This window comes from Canis aureus, chromosome 1, assembly GCF_053574225.1.
Source record: "Canis aureus isolate CA01 chromosome 1, VMU_Caureus_v.1.0, whole genome shotgun sequence".
Taxonomy (NCBI): Eukaryota; Metazoa; Chordata; class Mammalia; order Carnivora; family Canidae; genus Canis; species Canis aureus.
The window spans coordinates 69,301,904-69,309,327 of NC_135611.1; positions in this window are offsets into that span (position 1 = coordinate 69,301,904).

The window sequence follows — 7,424 nt, forward strand, 5'->3', positions numbered from 1 at the left end:
CTCCCACCGATGGCACCAGAGGCCCCGCCAGCCTTCTTGGTTTTCTTCTTTTATTCTCCTGAGGGTGGAGTTCATCACAAAGCGCTCTGCTGTCAATCCTTCGCCCTTTCTGGCTCTGGGAGGTTCCCTTGCCCGTGGAACTGCAGGGAGGAACTAAGTGGACGATCAAATACTCACTGGTTTGCCCTAAAAAATTCATATTTCATATGCTCTCAAACCCGAGCAACTCATCCCAAGGTTGCTGAGCCTCTAATTTTGCAAGGGATTCACAAACAATTTCATCAAAATATTCGCTTGGCTGAGGAAAGTGGATTTTTACCTTTATACCTACTGTGCCATGAGCCAGGAGCCTACGTCAGATCATTAGATGGAGATTCATGACTTCTTTGCTGGACTGTGTTTTGTCTTTACAAGTCCCTGTGATTTTAAAAAATTTTCTCATGGGTCCTCTTTACATTTCAATAAAAAAAAAAATCTTTCCTCTGCTGCCCAGCAAAATTGCAGATCCAGTAAGCCCGCCTTCGTTAGCCTCTGGGTTTGCAGGAGCCCCTCGCACACTGATCCGTCTCTCCCCCCATAACCACTTCCCAGAAGACCGTATTCTTGCACAGGAGAGGGCTGAGGAGCCAGACGGGAGACCTGTGGCCTCGTCCCGGCCCCAACGCGGGTGGGTTGTCAGGTCCTGGGCAAGTTAGACTCTTTGAGCGCCAACACTCCGGCGTCTATCTTTTCTCTCAAGGTTGAAAAAGTAACCTCGAACCCTCTAGCGGGCGACGGATTGGTCCGTGAGCGAGAATCTACAGGAGCACCGCACACTTGATAAGACGTCGTAGAAGAGCATCGTTCATGAGCGCAGTTGGGTAAACATCGTAAACGCGTTGCTCTCGGATTTTTTTGGTTGGCACATGTCAACTTTTGTCTAAAATAGTTAATGAGGAAGCTGGCAGGAAAAGAAAAAAGCTTGATTTGACATGTATTTGAGGAATGAGGACTTATTTTGTCAGTCGGAAAAAGGAATGCTATGTTGGACTCCAGGCTAGTTAACAAGGCTAATTTCTCTAATGGCAATAACGTGTCACTTTTTATTTTTTACATCATCTGAAAGTCTCTAATCAAATCCATTTATAGAAAAAAGTTGCGCTCTCCCATAGAGGCAGAAGAGTTTAATCAGATAATGCTCCTGCTAGCAAGGTCTCAAAGAATCAAGCCAATATGTCCTTGCCTTTTCCCTCATTTTGAAGTGAATTATCCTTTCATACACTGAAAAGATGGAAAGACAATGAAACGGCAGATTGGTTGCCCTTGCCAGAAGATTCCATAGAACTTTCTTTCAGGAAGGTTTTAATTCAGATTCCACATATCCAGTAAGGATTCCAAAAATTCTGTATTTTAGTTAATGAATTATAAGGTGAAACCTGGTGTTTAAATTTGTTGTTGTGTGTGTATATGCCAGGTTCGAAGAAAAGTCTGAAAATATGCACAGGAGCTTCCTAAATCGGCCATTTATCAGTAGGATCTGTCTGTTGCCAGGTCCGCATTCTTAATGATATCGTTATTTTAAGAATATTATTATAAAATTAATACACAGTCGTGAGAAAAAAATGGAAGGAACAGAATTGTTTGTATAAAATAAAAATTGGAATGATTCAGCCTCGTGCCCACTGGTGGTCTCCGTTGGTAGTCGTATGCGTCCCTCTGTGCCTCCCACCCTATACGCACCGGTGCTCACGCTTTAACACAGATGGGGTCACTCTGTACAAGACCTTATACACCTGCTTTTCGCACTTGCTAGTACCTCTCTGGCGTCCACGCATATCCCTAGGGATGGGCCTTTCTGTTTAGGGCTCCGTGATTTTCTACTGCATGAGCATACGGTGACCTGACGGTCTCCCATGGAGGAGCACAGAGATGCTCTCCTGGTTTTGCTGGGAGGCGGCTAAGAGTTCTTTTTTTTTTTTTTTTTTTTTTTTTTTTTAAGATTTTATGTATTTGTTCATGAGAGAGAGAGAGAGAGACAGAGGGAGAAGCAGGCTCCATGCAGGGAGCCCGACGTGGGACTCAATCCCGGGTCTCCAGGGTCACGCCCAGGGCTGAAGGCAGGCGCTCCACCACGGAGCCCCCCGGGGGGTCCACGGCTAACAGTTCCTGAGAACGCAGCCTCCCGCAGCAGCCTGCGTGGCTCTAGCCGGTTCCTCTCCTCACTCACTCGTGTGAGCTGCGGAGCCTCCGTGGCTCTCAGGTAATTCAGCATATGGGGGACGGGGTGGGAATTTAGTACTCACTCTCGAAGATTCTCGTGAAGAATTAACACATATAAAATGCTTAGAATTGTGCCTACCTCCTAAGTACTCTCTGAAGGTTTGCTGTGATACTTCTGTTCCTATGGACAAGACCGCAATCCGTTGCTTTTATGTATATATCTGATTTTTAACTCTTAAATAAATAAATAAATAAAACTTAAATAAATCAGATGTTTTTGAGGACACAGAATTAGACTGTAGTGAAAATAGACAATGAACCCTTAGTCTTCATTTCTTATTTAGCAGAAAAATAAATAGAAAAGGCAGTGCAATGCTCCCCTCACTGAATACCAGTGAACAGAAATACATATTTTTCTGAATTTCTCCAAATCATCGTTACTCCCAACGTCCTGGTGCAGTCCACCATCCCCCCTTACCTGGGCTATTATAAACATTATACCATTTTTGCCTGCCTGCTTCTGAGTTTCTCACCCCTTCCACAAAACCTCTACCCCTTCTGTCGAAGGGATATTCCGATGTTCCCTAATTTCTCCAGGACTAAACCTAAACTCCTTAACCTGGAGTGGAAGCCCCTCTGTGAGCTGGTCCCTGTCTATCTGTCCAAATTCCCCTTTACAGCTCTGGCTTATTTCCATGCCGCTCCCATGCTGGCCTTACCTACACTCCTCTGAATGTGCCACCGTGTTTTCTCCTGTGGAAATTGCACACACAGTTCTACTTCTTTGAATTCAGTCCCCCGTGTCCGCCCTTTGAAGCCTCCTCGTCTCTTCAGACCCAAATCTTGTATCCCCATGTCTTTGAAACCTCCTTTGAACTATAGCTCCCCAAAGGATTTCTGACAACCCCTACTTTATATCATCATTTTGTACCCCTGTTAGGGCAGTTTTCATATTGTGATCATATGCTTATGAAAGTGCCCAAACACACCAGACCACAGAAAATATATCCTTTTTGTGTGGCCCTAACTGAATATAATGTCCAAGGCATTATGTGAGTGCTTTCTGAATTAAAAAAAAAATGAACAATCTAAAACTGAATTTCTACTCATATTTTATTACAAGCCTGTTTCCTTAGATGTGGAGGTGTGGTAGGGCTGGGGGAAATGCATCTACTTTTGGGGATAGGCTAAAATCTCTCAAATAACCACCTGGGACTTCAAAGCAGCTTAACATGAATCATGTGAGTGAATGTTGAATAAGCCCTGAACGAGGGATAAAAAGACACGGGTTCTCGTCATGCCTCTGCTGCTGTCTAGTTGCACGACCCTGAGATAGGCACTGAACCTGTGTTCATAGATGGAAACATGAGCTGAAAGGACTGGTATTTAAAGAACTCAAAGGTTATTTTTCCAATAATTTTTTTAAAAAATGAATACAGTGTCTTCAAGAGAATTTGGCCTGCTTACATTCATTATAGCTCATTCCCGCTTAGAAACAGGTGTTTCCAGATTAGAAGCGGCACAGTAAGCAATGGTCCCAAGTGTCAAAACTCATTAAATGACTATTGTAATAGAACAGATGATCAGGCTTGACATTTCTTTTGAAAAATGAATATGTCAACATTTCCTCATGTTTTGAAATAAGCATGTGAAAAGGTATTCCCAGGGCTCCTAAATAGCACGATTTAAACCACATTCTATTTTACCAACATTGTGGCTTTATGAGAGACTATATACATAAGTGCAAATGGTTACTATTTACCAAATCAGCCTTACATGTGTACAGATTTTTGTTGGTAGTAAAATTAAGGCATCTAAATATTTGTAAACATATTAGAATTCAAAATACCAAATCTTCTTACTCTAATTTAATAAAAACAGATCTCATAAAATTGTCAAGGAAGAACTTAATCTTCTTTGCTCTAGAGCATAATTATGGGTGGAGAAACAGCATGCTGGAAGAAGATTTGGAGGGTATTAAAATCTTATTTTATTAACTAATTTTAATGTGATTTGATTGAGCGGAAATTATTATTATTTATTTATTTATTAGGAAAAGAGAGAAAGGACAGAGGGAGAGGGAAAGAGAATCTTAAGCAGATTCCATGCCCAGTGTGGAGCCAGACGCAGGGCTTGATCTCACAACTCTCTGAGATCATGACCTGGGCCAAAAATCAAGAGTTGATTGCTTACCCAACTGAGCCGCCCAGGTGCCCCAAATGAGCAGAAATTAAAGACTAAACTGTTTTACAATATATATTCACCGTGCCCAAGAGCGTGACGCCGAAAGGGCACCCCCTCTTTGGTAAAGGATGTAGCACTCACAAGGTGGTTGAGGTGCTTGTTGAACATTGGATACATGCCAGGCTAAGAGCTTTGCAAATGCTGTTTATTCTCATTGGATCCTTGAAACGGCATTATAGGGACATATCGCAACCATTGACACTTTATGGGCGAGGAGATGTGAAAACCAGTTTGAGATGTGGAAACCAGTTGTCTGATTCGAGAGCCTTGCTATCCCTCTAACACCGCACTACCATCACTAAGTAAAGCAGCCCCGCTGCGGCATGCGGGTGCGCCTCCGGGAGAGACTGAAACGAGCTGGGTTAAAAGCAAGTAAACGGTGTCCTTGGGCAGGACAACTTCTCAAATTGTAACACGCAGAGTAATCACTCGAGGATGTTGTAACTGCAGAGTCTGACCCCGTGGGTTGGGGCTGAAGCCTGAGATCCTGCTCTTCCAACAACATGGCCGTGGAAGGTTTCCGTCCCCGGACCACGCTTGGAGCAGCCAGGCCCGGCCGCCCTCCGGTTCAGTACCACGGACAGTGGAGCAGGTGCCTCCGTCACCCCCTTCTCCACTACTTGGGTCAAATGCCTAATTATCTTTTGTGGGTAGATTCTGCTAACAAAACAGTCAGGAACTTTCTGAGAAAGTACTTCCTGGACTGCCAGTGGCCATGAAGCGATCCTCCGCACCTATAAGTACGAAGCTGTTCAGAGGAAAGAATTGGGGCGTTAGAAGAAAACCAGGTACCCCCCCGCTTTGTATTTTTAGAAGGTATACTGCTAGTGCTCCTCGGGTAAAAGTAATCTAATCATCAGGTGTCTCATCAAATAAGGAGGTTAATACAGAATTTATAAAATATTTAGGTAGTAGTATCAGCTGCAAAGTTATAAAACCTCTATTTGAGAAGGGTTAGTAGTACTCTCACTTGCATGTCTAATGAAAGGAAATTAGCAACATCTTTCTGCTGCTAAATATAGTGGACTATTAGTCAATTTCACATAATGAGAAAGAAATATTAAAAATATGGCTGAATGCTATTCAGAATCACAGGGAAATAAAATGACATTACAAATTTACTTATAAATGTATTTCTATTTTCCTTTTCCCTGTATTCCTTCTACCTAGTCCCAAATTTTATTTTACTCTTTAAAAATTATTTGAGGTTCATGTTTTTGAGATTTATTTATTTATGTATTAATTCATGAGAGACACAGAGAGAGAGAGGCAGAGACACAGGCAGAGGGAGAAGCAGGCTCCATGCAGGGAGCCGGATGTGGGACTCGATCCCAGGACCCCGGGGTCACGCCCTGAGCCGAAGGCAGCCGCTCAACCCCTAAGCCACCCGGGTGTCCCTACCTCATTTCAAATTTTAAAGATAAAATCACATAAATCATTTTCTTTAATTGACTTTGTCCTTTTTTATGCCTTATTTTGAAACAGCAATCATGGCTTCCAGCAGAGACATTGATAGCCTTAAGACTATCACTCTATTTCACAGCTGGAGCAAAACAATTCAGATAAAAATCTAGCAAGCAATTGCATTTGTTTTCCATTGAAGATATTTTTTTAGTTTTTGGTTGACGACCTCTTCTCAGGTCTGGAGATGCTATGGGCTACATTTATGGCAAATGAACATGGGCGTAATCACACAGAAACTTACTTTGTGACAGGCCTTCCCTTAGCCTTGTTACATGATCTACTTAACATACTTATTCTTTTTATTCCAATGTGTATTTCCAAAGCGAATTTGCTAAAAATGTGTTGCCACCCATTGGGCTTACATTTATAGATACCGGGAGCGAAAATTTAGATCTTCATATTTCAAATTTTTTTCTCAAGTTATTTCTTGATTCTAAAGGAAGAATCTTTTTTTTTTCTTTTCTTTTCTTTCTTTTTTTTTTTTTTTTTTTTTACTTTAAAGCAAGTTTGGGGTGTGTGCGTGTTTCAATATGTATTGCCAATCTATGTCATGAGGGAGAAATATCTTATGTGTCGTCCCATTCGATTTGCACAGAAACACTTTGAAATAGGTCCTTTGTTCCTACTTAAGGAATGAAATGAGGTTCAAAGTTCCTCTGCCAGTAGTGTTTGTAGGTAGGTGAGCTTGAACCACAGAGATGCGTGCTGTCTTCTCAGGATGCTCTCATAAGATGGGCTTGTTCTAGTGCCAATTCACCAATCTCGTAAGGACGGGGCAAGGATGGTGTGTGTGAAGTGCAGTGCAGGCTGGCGGTGAGAGGCCCCAACCGCTACTTCAAAAGCAGATTTGGAGCTAAATTCAAAATCCATTACCAGTGGTGTTATCCTCACTGGGCTTTTTTCAGATGGACAGACACTGGCCATTAGCAAAGATTAAATAATTAACCTGGGCTTGCCTTGAGCACTCAATGCCAGGAAAGAATTTATGACGAATATCCTGGGAGTTGCTTGGTCTACTGGATTGCAGACAGTCCTCTATTTATAGGACATCTTACCTTGGTCTTTTCTGAGACAAATAGTAAGTATTTTTATTTTTTTTATTTTTTTTAAGTTCAGCTTTAAAAATAGTAAGTATTTTTAAAGGAAATGTAAATAATTCCCTTTGGGTGGTCTCACGTGGTCCCTTTCTGCTGCTGCTCCTTGTTGCTGGAATCACTGAAATCTAACTTTAGAAATGAGGGACCATCAACATAGAATGGGATTATTTGTTCTTTCATGGCCCTTGTCACATCCTCTTTGAGAAAGGCTCACTCATCTGACCTGTAGGGTAGTGAGATGGCGGTTTTAAATGTCTCCCCACTTGTATTAGAGGCAATGTCATATCTGATGATTTCTATGGACAGTGGGAACCTGTTATTCTCTGGAAACCTAGTGAACATGACCAGACAATGGCTCCTCTCCGGAGTTTTATAGAAAAGTGTTGTTTTATAAATATAGAGAGCTACAACTAGAGGAAA